General features: G+C 41.8%; 1 protein-coding gene and 1 non-coding gene across 2 annotated transcripts in view; both read right to left on the reverse strand.

Annotated features, from left to right (window-relative positions):
* LOC124797897 (SUN domain-containing ossification factor) overlaps positions 1-15,740 on the reverse strand; it is a 258,179-nt gene that overhangs the window by 111,251 nt on the left and 131,188 nt on the right. The window lies entirely within an intron of this gene.
* Trnai-aau lies at positions 629-701 on the reverse strand. Its single transcript has one exon. It is a non-coding gene; the product is annotated as a tRNA-Ile (tRNA).

The following is a 15,740-nucleotide window of genomic DNA, read 5'->3' on the forward strand; positions in this document are numbered from 1 at the left end:
CCCCCACTTCCTATTCCATTGGCGAATGACGCTTGGGGGCGACTGTCGTCAATAAGCCCCCAAATTATCTAAAATTTCTCTCATTTTACCGTTCTGCTCTATAGTGAGAAGAATTTGGCAAGAATTACCTAATTCTCATTGCAACGAACGCTCAGAGAAATCCGGTAGTAAACTTCTACGAGATGCATAACGGCTCTGTTGTAGCGTCTGCTTTTGGAGTTTGATAAACCTCTTCCTAATGCTTTCACGCTTAATAAATGCCGAAATGCGCTTTGGATCTCCCGTATACCCTCTATTAGTGCTGCTTGACAAAGAACACAGAGTGACGAACAATATTCAAGAATCGGTCTAACGAGTGTTTCCTAAACTATTTCTTTCGTAAGTGAAATACATTTCCTTATTATTCTTCCAATAAATCTTAGCGTGGCATCTGCTTCTGCTGCATCTAGTTTTATGTTAATATTCCACTTTCAGTTGCTCCGTGGATACACTTAGAAATGCTTGTTTCTGTATCCAAACAGCAATGGCTCTTTCCACCTATTTATGTGCAATCCATAACACTCATTTAAATTAAAGACATTAGCTACCAGTGGGTACTGATTTATATCAATGAGGAAACGTGAAAATTTGTGCCGGAGCGGGATTCGAACCCGGGTCTTCTGCTTATTACGGAGATGCGCTGACCACTACGCCATCCAGACACAGTGGTCACCAGAACCGCACGGACTACCCTAGCACGTCTCCCATAACACCCCAACTTATACCACACACTACTTATGTAATATATATAACAGACACCACATATACAGAGTGTTCGTAAATTCCCGTAACAAAATTACCCGAAGAAATTTCAATATCAATCATGGATGTTTTTCGTCTACAAAACTTAAGCAAATCCACATTTGCTTCACCCGTGTAGCTGAAGATGAATACCGAAAGACCGACATAGTTCACAACTATTCCACCTGGCCAACAAAGGAAAAGTATAAACTTACCTGAAGAAACTGAAATTTATTTTCATAAATGTGCATTGCCAAATGTGCATCCTAAATGACCAACCAAAGCTAACCAAAAAAAATTTCTAAGGAATTTCCAGAATTTACTTTTTACAATAACACACTAATTACACTCGTGAAAAATATAATACTAATAATAAACAAAAGACTACAAATTTCTGTTGTCATATCCTATGTGAGCGCACCCAATCAATATAGTTGTTCTCAATCATGTAAGTCAGTTGTTGTGCGTTTATTGCTTAAAAATGTCCTCCAACTGTGAATAAAATATTTAATATAAATTCATTTATATAAATTGAAGTATATTATTTTCGTAATATTCGGTATAGTTTAATTAACCAGTCGCTACTGAACTTATAAATAACCATACACAGCACTCAACAAATTCATGCTAGGCAATTTTAATTTTTTAGTCAGACAGGAGCTTGAACTATAAATAGTATATTCAGAACCAGTAAGTAATATGTAACTTGGACCACAGATATACGAGGGAGTGCTGAAAACTAGTGCCTACGAATTTTTCATGTAAAAACTCTAAAAGCTTTCTAAATAAAACGTTACTGTATATGTGCAGCCCTCTGCTACTAGAGGGCTCCGAATTGTAGCTTGTAACACGGCGGTGCGTAACGTGAGTGTGTCGGTGCGCGAGAAACAGCTTGTTGGAATCGGGGTTCGAAGAGTTCGTCACTTCACTTGGAGCACCCTCTCCTCCTTCAGCACGGCAATGCCAGACCACACATGAGCGCTGCGACATCTGCAGCAATCCGACGTCTTGGGTTCGCTGTCATCGATCGTCCTCCATACTGTCCGGACTTGACCCCTTCCTATTTTCATCTGCTTCCAAAACTTAAAGAACACCTTCAAGCACTTCACTTTCATAGAGATGAAGCGGTGCAAGCAGAGGTGAGACTGTGTCTCCATCAACAAAGTCAAACATTCCGCAGTGACGGTATCAAAAAGTCAAACATTCGATAGCGACGGTATCAACAAACTGGTCTCGCGTTAGGAGAAATGCTTTCGTCGGAGAATAAAAATTAAGAATGGTAATAACCTTTGCTTTATTTTAAAAGATTAAGAGTGTTCACATAAAAATTCGGAGGCGTTATGTTTCAGCAAGTCGTCGTAATTTTCCGGTGTAAACATAGATGTCAGTCGGCACCATGGCCGATACTGCGCTGTTTATGTGCAACATACAAGTGTAAAAAGTGTTTGTGCTACGATTATAAATACGAAAATCGTAGCAACAACACGCAGAGTAAGAAGTACGTACGTCTAACAAGAAATATATCATGAATATACAATTCGGAATGCACAGTAAGTAAACGAAACTGTTATTTGGCACAGGTCAATGGAGCGTCCAAATAGCTGTTGTTGATTCAACTATGTACTTAGTGAAGAGTGATATAAGAAACACGCCAACTGAAGATCGGTGAAAGCCTGAAACGCATCCCGGCATAAATAAAAGTATATAAAGTGGTTGGTTGCTGTATATTCAGTGGGTTAGTGTGACCGTTCTTCCTTACTCTTCCCCCTACGACCGTATGTCCTAAGAGTTGTTTTTGAAACGATACACTCAAAAACTTTCGAATGTATAAGAATGTCGAAGTCTCTCTTTAGGATGAAAACTGCAATAAGCACTTTCCTGCATAACAGAAACTCAGCAGGAATGAGAAATGTTGTGTAACACAAATTTCGTAGCACCTGTATACAGTAATATTATCTCGTGTCAGACGTAATCTCCTACCAAATGAAATCAACATACACAGTATTTTCACTTCTGGACAGTATCAGTCTTTTAGATGAATCAAATGGATTTTTGCTGTACAAAATAAACACAAAAGAGAGATACATTTCTCATTCTAAACCGGTAAGCAAGTAAGTATAATCTTGACATCCTGTAGCACTGTTTTACAGAGTAGAACTGTCAGTTTTAAAAGAAGAGCTAATAATAAGCCAGTAGAACCATACCAACGGAATATTCTCGAAAGACCTATATTACTTGAGCATATACTGAAGGGGAATTGAACGGATGTAGAACTACGGTTTTGTTTCAAATGCATCGGTAGCTTAATGCGACGCCAAAGAATGCTAGCATATTTAAAGCAATCTTCACTAGCAGAACTGTAGTTCTACAAAACACTGACTCATATATTACAACTTTTCGTTCGCTTTTGTACTTCTTCCTTTTTTAAAGACCGTTACGTTGGCATATTCCGACCAGTAACTACTAATTTAATGGAATGAGCATGTCAGCCAGCTGATGAGCCAGAAGAACAGATCCACAATGCGCTGGAAGTCCTACACCATCCACTACCGTTACTATCCCGCCGCCAGCAATCGTAGTAATTTTTTTTCCTAGTGCCGAAACGGTCGCCAGCAGACACGTGCTGTAGCGTAACAAAGCAGCCGTATATCCAGGAAATACGCTATCGGAAACTCGCTCAGTTGGGCTTTGCGAACGTTGACACATGCGGCCGTTCACTATCTACGCTTTACGTCCCTGGGAACAACTATTTTCTGTTCTGCTGCCCCTGGACATTTCATATTTTTTTCCCTGAACGATAGAGTAGTCTACTGGAAGAACGATTAGATTTCAACGTCCCGTCGGCAACGAGGCCGCTAGCGACAAAGTGGATCGAGACGTGAACAAGGAGGTGGCAATAATCCCATATTCTTCCTGGACAAAATAATATGAAAAACCCGGTTTAAATACTTATTGTCCAGAACAGGTTTTATGATCTATCACCAACCAAGATCATCAGCAGAAATTTACACTCAGAAGTGGTGGGTAAAAGGGGGGGGGGGGGGGCGGCGGCAAGAGTTTGCAGGAGAAGTCTTGGAAACGATTACTCGCCCCGCTGGAACCGTTCTTTCCCTTTGTATAGACTTCTCTTCCCCTTCCAGCCGGTGCTACGGTGGACCAAAGGCATTACAACAGTTATTCAGGATTATCAAAGGGCCCTCGCAATATTTCAAGCGTCGTCCTTCACAAACCACCCTCCTGGCGACTAAGCTTCTGCAGCAACCTTGCCAGCCTGTGGGCGGGCCCACATGTTGTCAAGGTTGTTTCGAGTACGGTGCAGAAGTTTCCCTGGGAGCCCTTTACACATCCTCCACTTAGTACCGATCTCTCCCCGTGAGATTTCCATATTTTTGGAGCCCTGAAAAAAGACATTTGTGGCGCACGCTTGGTACAGTCACGGTTTCGTAGTCAACTGCAAACATTTTTCCATGAAGCACCAACCGTCAGTGGGATAAATGTATTAACAGTTATGGCGATCACTTTTGAAATAATAAGTAGTTTACTTACTTTTTTTCCCATCTGCATCATTTTCATTAAGGAAACGCAAACCTTTGTTTCTAGCATTTGTAGACTTAGAGAAAGCTTTTGTCAGTGTTGACTGGAATACTCTGTTTCAAATTCTAAAGGTGGCAGGGGTAAAATACAGGGAGCGAAAGGTTATTTACAATTTGTACATAAACCAGATGGCAGTTATACGACTCGAGGGACATGAAAGGGAAGCAGTGGTTGGGAAGGGAGTGAGACAGGGTTGTAGCCTCTCCCCGATGTTATTCAATCCGTATATTGAGCAAACAATAAAGGAAACAAAAGAAAAATTCGGAGTAGGTATTAAAATCCATGGAGAAGAAATAAAAATGTTTAGGTTCGTCGATGACATTGTAATTCTGTCAGAGACAGCAAAGGACTTGGAAGAGCAGTTGAACGGAATGGATAGTGTCTTGAAAGGAGGATATAAGATGAACATCAACAAAAGCAAAACGAGCATAACGGAACGTTATCAAATTAAGTCGGGTAATGCTGAGGGTATTAGATTAGGAAATGAGACACTTAAAGCAGTAAAGGAGTTTTGCTATTTGGGGAGCAAAATAGCTAATGTTGGTCGAAGTAGAGAGGATATAAAATGTAGACTGTCAATGGCAAGGAAAGCGTTTCTGAAGAAAAGAAATTTGTTAACATCGAGTATTGATTTAAGTATCAGGAAGTCGTTTCTGAAAGTATTTGTATGGAGTGTAGCCATGTATGGAAGTGAAACATGGACGATAGATAGTTCGGACAAGAACAGAATAAAAGCTTTCGAAATGTGGTGCTACAGAAGAATGCTGAAGATTAGATGGGTAGATCACATAACTAATGAGGACGTATTGAATAGAATTGGGGAGAAGAGGAATTTGTGCACAACTTGACTAGAAGAAGGGATCGGTTGGTAGGACATGTTCTGAGGCATCAAGGGATCACCAATTTAGTATTGGAGGGCAGCGTGGAGGGTAAAAATCGTAGAGGGGGACCAAGAGATGAATACACTAAGCAGATTCAGAAGGATGTTGGTTGCAGTTAAGTACTGGGAGATGAAGAAGCTTGCACAGAACGGAGTAGCATGGAGAGGTGCACCAAACCAGTTTCAGGACTGAAGACCACAACAGCAACAACAACAACATCATTTTCATTTGACTACTCCTTATAATATGGAGTTAGACGAAGGTAACACCGAAGAGGTACACGAGTGTCAAGGTTGTTCAATTGCGTACAGACGAAAAATGTTGCCTCAAGACAGGAACAGATGAAGACTGTATTTTGCAAATAGAAGAACAGATGAATATAAATAGGAATTTTTGTTTACAAGAAGCATAATAATAACACCCACATAATCCTTTCCGACGCTTATTACTGAGTCCTGACAGAATGCGCTTCTACTACGCAACTCCTCTTTGTCTTGACCCTTATGTCCTTGTGTACTGTCTTGAGACATTGTCAAAATTTCTGTTCAACTAGCATTCAAGGTGCCGTCGTGATGTATTAAGTCTCCACTGCGGTTTACTTGTATAACACTCCAGGTTTGTATGTAGAGTTTTGAAGAACGTGTTAACTCGCGTAAAATTTCGAAGCTCTTCTCATGAAGATTTCTGATCTCTTTTTATTTCCTTTCGCGCTCTGCGACCTAAATCTAGACTTGATAAATAGTACATCTACATCTACACGGTTAATTTATTTCTAAAAAGCAACAGTATGATCACACAACCACTAGTCTAGCGTATCCTCTTAGCTGTGAAGTTTGTAACAGACACAATTAGAATAACTAGAGTTTTTTTAAACAGATTCATGTACTTTGCAACGTCATAGTGTCAAAACTTGATTCCTTATGGGAACGGAGTGTCCTTTTACATTTACCTGAACGCGAGAAATAAAATAGCCCTGCGCGGCGATAAGCAGAAGAACTGCATTCGTGTTCACGTGTTTCGTAGTTTATCTCTGTCAGGATTACAACATAATGTGTCTAGGAAATAATTAACTATAATTTTACTGGGATGGAACACAAAAAAAGGAGCGACAATGGGCACGAGGCTCGTTGCCGATGTTCTAAATAAATTATTGTAGGTAAGTAGTCGGTGGCAGGGCGATTTCGCTGCGCTGACGCCGAGAAGCCATTTGGCCTATCTTTATGGATGTGCTGAGGCTAACTTCTTCTTCACAGCCCGTCTGCCCTGATAACCTGCACAGCTTACTGCACCGTCACTGGCGTCGCGACCATCGCCTGATTTCCCGTCACCACCACCCACGCCCCCTGCAGCCCCTTCACTTACCGACTGCCACGTTACGTATCTTACACGAGTATGAGATCGCTTGTTCAGCAGGTTGAAAACATTCTGCTATTTTTCGTAAATAAATAAGTAGGGTCGTGGCGAAAACCTTGCGAGACAGACAAGGAAGCTGGTGCAACACTTCCGTCCGAACAACGAACATACAATGAACAGCCAAAACTTATGACCACTGCCAACCGCGACCTTGCATGCCGCCTGGTGGCTTTGCGGGCACGTGAAGCGGTAACAAAAGTATGTAAGCAGAGCAGACACGTAACGGGGGATCACTCTGGTGATGATATGGGCCGCAAATGTGGAAATCCACTGAGATAAGCGACTTTTGACAAAGGGCGGATTATTATCACGCAGAAACTGTGAACAAGTATTTCGAAAACGGCGAAGCTGGTCGAATGTTCATGTGCTACTCTCGTGAGCACTACGGAAAGAGGTAGCATGACAGTGAAACTACCATTACGCGCTAAATGGTTAGAGATCCACCACTCCTCACAGAACGTAGGGTTCGGGGGCTTGCCTGCTCATTAAAGAAGGATAGATGGTGATCTGCGGCATCTCTCCCGAAAGAGCACAATACTGTGCACGAATAAGTGTTTCGGAGCACACCGTTCATCGTACATTGTTCAGGGGGTATACGCGGACAAGAAAAAAAATTCCCGGATTTTCCCGATTCAAAATACACTTTTTGCCGGGTGAAAGTAAATTGTTTTCCGTCTTAAGTGACATACACTTTCCCTCGACGCTGTAAAACTTTTCAATCCTTTGAAAAGTGAAGGTTTTATATACCGGCATACAAATTCCCGGCATATTAGGAAATGAAACCCATCAAGAAACAATACGGCAACCATTATAGTGCATATTTTCGTATTATGAAAGTATAAACACAAATTCACGAAATACAACACGATACCTTCCGAAGCACTGAAATCTAGATTGCTACGCGCTTTTGTCAGCCAATTACAGCTCATGTCACGCGATCTCGGCAGCCAATAACAGCACATATTCAGAGCGATAGGATATGTGATGTAGCCAGCCAATAGTAATATCACTGGTAAGTAGCGCGAACAAACAAATGAGAAAAGTTAATGCTTTAAATTTATATTCACACAAATAGCTACAAGAAAAGTAACCTTTCACATACAATATTTGTCAATATGAAAGAATTAAAAGAAATATGACAAACTGACCTTCAAAACATGGTCTTTTTTAGCGTGTGTTACCCTGTAAGATACAAAACACAAATGTGCCAGCAAAATTTTAAGTAATGCCATAAATGGCTGGTCTTTTGAGCCCGAAGTTTTAGTCAGTGCATGGTCCTCAGTGTTAAATTTTGAATGACAGTCTAACACTCCGCGATGTAAGAAATTCATGGCACATTCTCGCATGTAACATAACTCATCTTGCTTAAAAGGAAATTTACTTCGAAAGTAACGCTTCTCAAACCACCATTCGCAATGTTTCCCAACTACCTGTTTGAAATGTAAACAGTTGGCACGTCAAGCTCATCGAAACGAGGCTCACGTGAAAGACGCATCGAAAGCAGTTTGTTGTTACGAAGTATTGCAAAGTCTGTGGGACATTTTGCTGTCGGCAGATGCTTGTGTGTGCACTGTGTTTTGTTGTTGTAAATGGTGCATTTTATTTGCAACTGAAATTTTATTCAGGTGTTACTCTCGCTTTCGTTTTATTGCAACAGCATTATTCTGCAGGAGCTGGCTAAAGCAAAATTCTTCGTTAGAGTACCAGTTCTTACAAGTCAAAACTAAAAAATTTAACTGAAAACTTAAACAATGAAGAATTCGCGGAAGTCTAAAAAAATCCCGAGTTTTTCCCGGATTTCTCTCGTACGAAAAAATTCCTGGGTTTTTCCCAGATTTCCCGGTTGTCCTGGGGCGTATACAAATTCAAATGGCTCCGAGCACTATGGGACTTAACATCTTAGGTCATCAGTCCCCTAGAACTTAGAACTACTTAAATCTAACTAACCTAAGGACATCACACACATCCATGCCCGAGGCAGGATTCGAACCTGCGACCGTAGCAGTCCCGTGGTTCCGGACTGTAGCGTCAGAAGCGCACGGCCACCGTGGCCGGCGGGGCGTATACACCCTGATTGTTGAATATGGAGCTCCGCTGCAGACCCACCCCACGTCTTACCATGCTGACCCAAGGACTTCGTCAATTATGATTGCAGTGGACACGGAACCATCGGGATTCGGCCGTCGATCAATGGCGAGCGGTCGGCTCTTCAGGTGAATCACATTTTTGCTACACCAGGTCGCTGGTTCTCCCCACAAACGCCGTCATCGTGGTGAAGGGCGGCTCAAAACATGCAGCGCGCCACGGACGCAGGCTGGTGGGAGTAGAATTATGCAATGGGAGATATTCTCCTGTGCTTTGCCACGGACCTGTGGTAGTAATCGAAGACATGCTGACAGCTGTGAACCAAGTGCACGTCTTCATGGTTGATGACTTCCCCGACGGCCATGTCATCTTTCAGCAGTAAAATCTTCCAAGTCTCGGAGCCAGAACCGAGCATTACAGTGAACTCACGCTGATGTCATGGTGATCAAATTCGCCCGACGTAAATCCTATGGAGCCCATATTGGTCGTTACCGGGTGCAATCACTGCATCACTGCGTACGCCAGTCAGGGGCTCGTTATTTACGCGAATTACATGACCTATGCGTAGACATCTAGTGCCACATTCCTCCACGAACCTACCAACAAACCATCAGATCCATGATATGCAAATCAGTGATGTATATTGTTCCAAAGATGGACAAACAAGCTATTAAGCAGGTGGACATAATGTTTTGGCTCATCAGTGTATTACTGCATGATAATGTTTTTCTTCGAGGTGACGTTCTTGGATAAATGAATCTCTTCAGCTGCAGTCCAGTTAGCTGCCATTTTTCAAAACAAGACGAAAGCTGGCTATCCCTGAACGTTTTAAAAACGGTTGAGCTGATACATTGGAGTGAAAATCGATTTTGCACGAGGAAATCCGGCAGCTTAAATCGGTTTTCCAAAATCAGTATTGGAGTGTTTACTTGACGAAACAAAAGCGGTTCTAGGATATTCGTTTACGAAAACACAATTTTAGACCCCCATGTAAATGTAGTACGTGAGTAATTAAATGCAACATGACACAGTCTTCATAAAGACAAACATTTGAAAAAACGTTCTCGAAGAAATCTGCTGATTCCGATCAAAATAATGAAGATCAATTCGACATCTATTGTCATATTCACACTCACTACACAGCAGAGGCGAGCCCACTGACAGTCGGTTTACAAAGCTGTTCACTTGGTTTCCAATGTTTGGTTACCTATACAAGTACATCAGCATTAAGAAAACAACTATTAGAGCTTCGTGTTATAGTTGATCATAATTGACTAGGTTCGCGTTAAAATGTGGCAGCTGAAACATGGACAGGGTTACGGTTTTCTGGGGCCGGTTGCGCTAGGAACTGGATTCATCACGGAATCTCCGCGTTTACCATTACTGGATGGGACGCAAATGGGGGATCAAGAAGTTATACTTGCAACCAGAAGTGTATGTAAATTTAAACTGAGATAATGTCTACTAACGCAGAGTGTTGATTCCGTACAGTCAGCATGAGAAACATCTCTCTCTCTCTCGGAAATGCAGTCAGTCTCGATGCTCAAGTTTAACAAATACACAACCTCAATACATGACACATATGCATTTACAGCTATGATGCGATGCGGTGACGCTATCTTATCTGCCTGAGATGTGGCAGTTTTTGACAGCGAAATTGAGATATTTTATCTTCGTGTGAGATAGGGTTAATGAATTATCCTCTTTACATTACACAAGGTCGTGACTTTTAACGTTCCTCACCGTATCTCATGCTACAGAAGTGAAGAAGGTTTGCACTGGCTGGGAGTCCCGCGAAGTTTATCTCAAGCTGTTAGTCCATTGACAAACTAAACACTTCAGTTATGATATGCCATGTTCTGAAATGTACCCAACAGAAGCAGCTGTCATTACTGTATCACTATGTCGTCTACTTCCTATCATTGGTTTCGTTTCAAAAACATCCGTCAGAGTCGAAGTCTAATAATCCTAAGGCACAAGGATCATCTTCGACATGGTCAACTGGACAGTCGACGTGTGTCATTTCTTATAGCGCTGTTTTCTGTTTCTTGTCAACGTCAAATGCTGCAAAAAGTTTCGATTTAATTTATCTTTTCTTAACCAAGACAGTGAAGAATGGATTGTTGGATACGAACGCCTCGTATAGTGTAAACTGTGTTCCGTGCGTTCTTTTACGTTCAGGTTGTTTCCATAATTTGTATTGTAATGAAACTGGAGCGCAAGATCTGGAATCACCTAAACATGACTACAAAAATCTATCTCCTCACATACAGGTCAACTGTTTTCCATCCAAATGATGTTCCTCGCGTACGTGAAGTTGAGCTACCATCGCTGGGTCGCCGCCTGCATTCCTTGAATGCACTGCATCATCCACGATCGTCTTGTTATTCTAAATACAGAACGAAATCTGTCATCAGTTATTCGCGTAGAACTATGATGAAAGTTTGGGCACTTGAAAATCCGAAGAATCTGCAGACTCAGAAGTCATGAGTGAGTATACAGCACGCGAATGTCTGTCGGTCATTGGGAGATCACGCTTACGTTGAAATGTTAGAATGTTAGACCGTCAGCAGCCGAACAAATGATTTTCTTAGTATTGCTTCTCTGTTACTGAACCTAACAAACTCGGTACGTTTCATACAAAATCTTGGGTATAGCCCCCTCCCCCTCCCCCCTCATCGTCACATCCCCTTGTTTTATTATTATAATTATTATTATTCTCAATGGGTGTGGCGCTTAACATCTCTCTGAGAGCTATTATAAATGTAACTTTATTTCAATTAGTTGTGGCCCAGACTGAGGCCATAATGATGCCACACCTAAATTAATTAGGGCAAATAGGAAAACTCTAAATCATAAGCCTTCGGCCTATGCTTTTCTTGAGCTGATTTCAGCGATCAGCCACTGCAGCCCCATACTCTGAAGGAACCTACGGTGTTTCAAGGCGCGCGCGCGCGCCAAATGGTGTTTACGGAATTAGAGTCGAAGTCTATCTCGCATGTGAGATATTTGTTGCTAATGGCAACGTTGGACGAACATAAGAGAGGCGATATGTATCATGAGGCGACGCAACGTTGTAGAATGGTAATAATGTTATTAATGACGTCCGTTTAACCCTCCTAGTTAAGCTGCCTGTAATTTTCCTACATCATTTGAGGATAATGCCTTTACTGTTCCTACGACAGCGCCGCGACAGAGCCCTTCCCTTGTCCTTACCAAAACTGAGCTACTAGTACGCCGTCTTAAGGCCCACGATATTGACGGGGCGCTACGCTCTCGCCTGCATTTCTAGTTTGCGACGGGTGAAAGACTGCTACAGAACAAACATTGAACGCCAAACCAAAGAAATTTCGACGCTAAACAGAGATAAAGTTGTAAGGGATTTTTCAGTGCACGTACAAAATTACGAATTCGTAAGGAAGCACTGGGCGGACCTCCAGAGGAGAGGGATTTATGAAGCTGAGGCAGTGGAGTATCATACAGATACAGTATGTTTCATCAAGACAACGTACGTTTGGAATACAATGCAGTTCATTTAAAACAAAGAAGGAACAAGTATCATCGCTAATGAGTACTCCCCTGAAAATATGATAGCAGTAATTTATTACGTGGAGGAACATTTGACGAACATAAAAAAGGAGTTTCATAGTAGCCTATCACTAAGTTCACGGGAAAGGAACGCAGAGCAGACGTGCAGACTTAACGAATTGCAGACAAACGGTAACTGATTCACAAACTTCAAAGAGATGAGAAGGATAGATCAACTTGAAATTTCTTTCGAAACAACACAAGCGTATTAATGTCAATAAATGTAACAAATACTGTGCTTTCAATGGCTAGCGAAAATTCTTAAATGGAGAGCTACGACCTTGCAATAGGAGACGCACAGTCAGGACATGATACCCGCGAGCAGTAGTGAGACAATTGTGGCATCGGTGGTGTGATACATTTGTTCGGCTCACAAAAATCAAATGGCACTAAGCACTATGGGACTTAACATCTGAGGTCATCAGTCCCCTAGACTTACAACTACTTAAACTTAACTAACTTAAGGACATCACACACATCCATGCTCGAGGCAGGATTCGAACCTACGGCTGTTGCAGCTGCGTGGTTCCGGACTGAAGCACCTAGAACCGCTCGGTCACAGAGGCCGGCCGTTCGAATCACAAAATGGTTTACGTATTATTCACTGTTTTGCGGAAAGTCCGCGGTTTCTTGCCTTGTATCCCACGTACAGAATATAGAACATACACTAGAAATTGCGTAGTTTTAAATTATAGTAAACAAGGAGGACACAGTGAGATGGTACGTATCATGTACGTGCATTATTTTTGGCCCCTAGCGAGGAAAAATAGCTGACCATATCCTGATTCATGATTCGCACACAAAAACCCTACGCTAGAGTTCATATTACCATGAAACAAGTTGCCATAAACATCCTCGGTAAGTGTGCTAGTATTTCTTATGTGCAAAGGAACAAAAGTACTCTTCTACCTATAGCTATGTGTTGAGAGTTTGTCACTTTCAAGATAAACAACACAGACCAGGAAACTTCCTGGAAGATAAAACAAGTGTGCCGGACCGAGACTCTAACTCGGGACCTTTGCCTTTCGCGGACAAGTGCTCTACCATCTGAGCTACCCAACTCTACTCATGACCCATCATCACAGCATCAGTTACGCCAGTACCTCGACTCCAACCTTCCAAGCTTCACAGAAGCTCTCCTTTCTCCCAGAAGTGCTAGTTCTGCAAGTTTCGCAGGAGAGCTTCTGTGAAGTTTGGAAGATAGGAGACGAGGTACTGGCGGAACTGAAGCTGTGAGGACTCGTCGTGAGTCGTGATTGGGTAAATCAGTTGCCCGCGAAAAGCAAAGGTCCCGAATTCGAGTCTCGGTGCGGCGCACAGTTTTAATCTGCCAGGAAATTTCATATCATCGCACACTCCGCTGAAGTGTGAAAATTTCATTCCAGAAACATAAAGTACGAGCTGAACACATCACTTTGCACTGATTTGCTTCATCGACTTATGTGAAACTGACTGTGCATTATATAGGAGTTGATAAGTAAGATTGTGATCGCTGTCATAGCGCCAAGGAGCTAGCCTTTAATCTCCCTTATGCAAATTTTGTGAATATTTTGCAGAGTACTTTCTGATTACATGCTGCTTGTGCTAGTTAAAGGTTTTAAGCACTGTCTGATTGCCGTTGATATCCACTCCGTATACTGTAACTCACAAAACGTTCCGTTCTGCACATCTTGTGCAGTCATTATCAACTAAAAGTATCCTGCTCCCATTGCGCTTGATGATTTATTCTAACAATCTTCATTATACCATACAGCACCCATCTTGAAGTGAGATGGTGACTTGCAAGAGGTTGTTAAGAAAGATGTCTCAGCACTACGATAACATAATGAGAAACTACAGGAGAGCTGTTTGTATGTCTGCGCATTCAGATTTAAGAGGAAATTTCATCACCTTCGTAGCTCAGACACGTTTCTAGTCGTCACATCACAGTTACCGCCCTAAAGGACGAAAACTACTGTGGCAAGTTCCTTGATCACTTTATATCAGTTGACGCAGATCGGTACATCAAGCGTACATCAAGCGTTAACGTTCTTTACTTCAATTACATATTTGTTTTTCACAGCGTAAACATCTAAATATCTCTCTCAGGGATTACTAGACAGGTACGCGAGAATCATTGTCTGCATTGGTGGGAGGCACACGAATTAACGATTTTTGTAAAACAGGCGAATATTGATTAACCTTGCAAAGCGACAAGCACTGGAATTATTGACGCGCTTAAAGTGACCTTTCCACTATCGAACGGTTATGCGAGAGTACAACGCATGTCGACACTAGCACGTAAACTGACCGCCATCTTTCGCTACCTTCTGATTAACACTTTTGTGTTTTTTTGCTCTACAGAAGATGTAATAAACAAAGAGCATCTTCAGGGCAGCACCCACAATTTTGGTGACTAATTAATTATTCAATTAAAGAGGATCACGCATTTGGACATGAAGTTTTTGCTTATGTGTATTTCATTTGTTTTCTCGGAGGCGCCATTTTCCCATATGTAAAGTTTCATATTAAGCGTAAAAAAGTATGCAGCAAATTGGCTTTTCAAATCACAAACCTTTGGATTACTAGCCTCGCACTCACCAGAGTATCGGGCTGGGTGGCGCAGAGGTTAGCACAATGGAGTCGAATTCAGGAAGTGTGTGGTTCGAACTATGGCGAATTTCGGAACGGTTCCTTTGAAAATGACACAGCCTATTTTCTTCCCCATCCTTGCCCTATTCGAGCTAGTGTTCCGTCTCTTGATTACGTCGTCGTAGATGTGATTTTAAGACGCAATCTTTTTTCTCACTCTAGCCAGCAAGCCAAGTCATACGACGGTTATTACAATTATATTCCTCTACATATGTGAAGAATTTTAAGTGAGTTTCCACACCGGTTAGAGGTTGTGAGAGGCTATTATCTTTTCTGCCTAGGATATATAACGCCCTGCCTGGATACAAATAACGTTTTTTGCGAGTGTCCCACGACCCCTTCCACTACCATCTACCAAACCAGTCTGTATGCAGTGATAGAGTGAGTCCGATATAGCACCACAAGTTCCAAGAGTTACAGTCGTAGCCAAATTCATGAAGTATGAGCTACATGAACTTGGTTTGCAGTATCCAGAAAAGTACACGTAGTGACGTACGTCCAGCGTCTGACACTCTTTGTTTTTCCAAGACAGCACAAGCCAAATTATTTTAATGCCGAGATAGAAAGAGGTGTGAAGGTGCTAAAACCAACACCCGTCTATGCAGAAAGTTGGTGGGTGTGATCTCTCTGTACCAGAAATTTACAGTCTTATTAGCCACGGGTCTCCTACAGAAGGTGAAATTAGGCAAGTGTTCGCAAAGTGTGAAATACTTTCGGAATTTAAGATGTATTAAATATATTATTGGATATAGAATTAATACTTCACAT

This window comes from Schistocerca piceifrons, chromosome 5, assembly GCF_021461385.2.
Source record: "Schistocerca piceifrons isolate TAMUIC-IGC-003096 chromosome 5, iqSchPice1.1, whole genome shotgun sequence".
Taxonomy (NCBI): Eukaryota; Metazoa; Arthropoda; class Insecta; order Orthoptera; family Acrididae; genus Schistocerca; species Schistocerca piceifrons.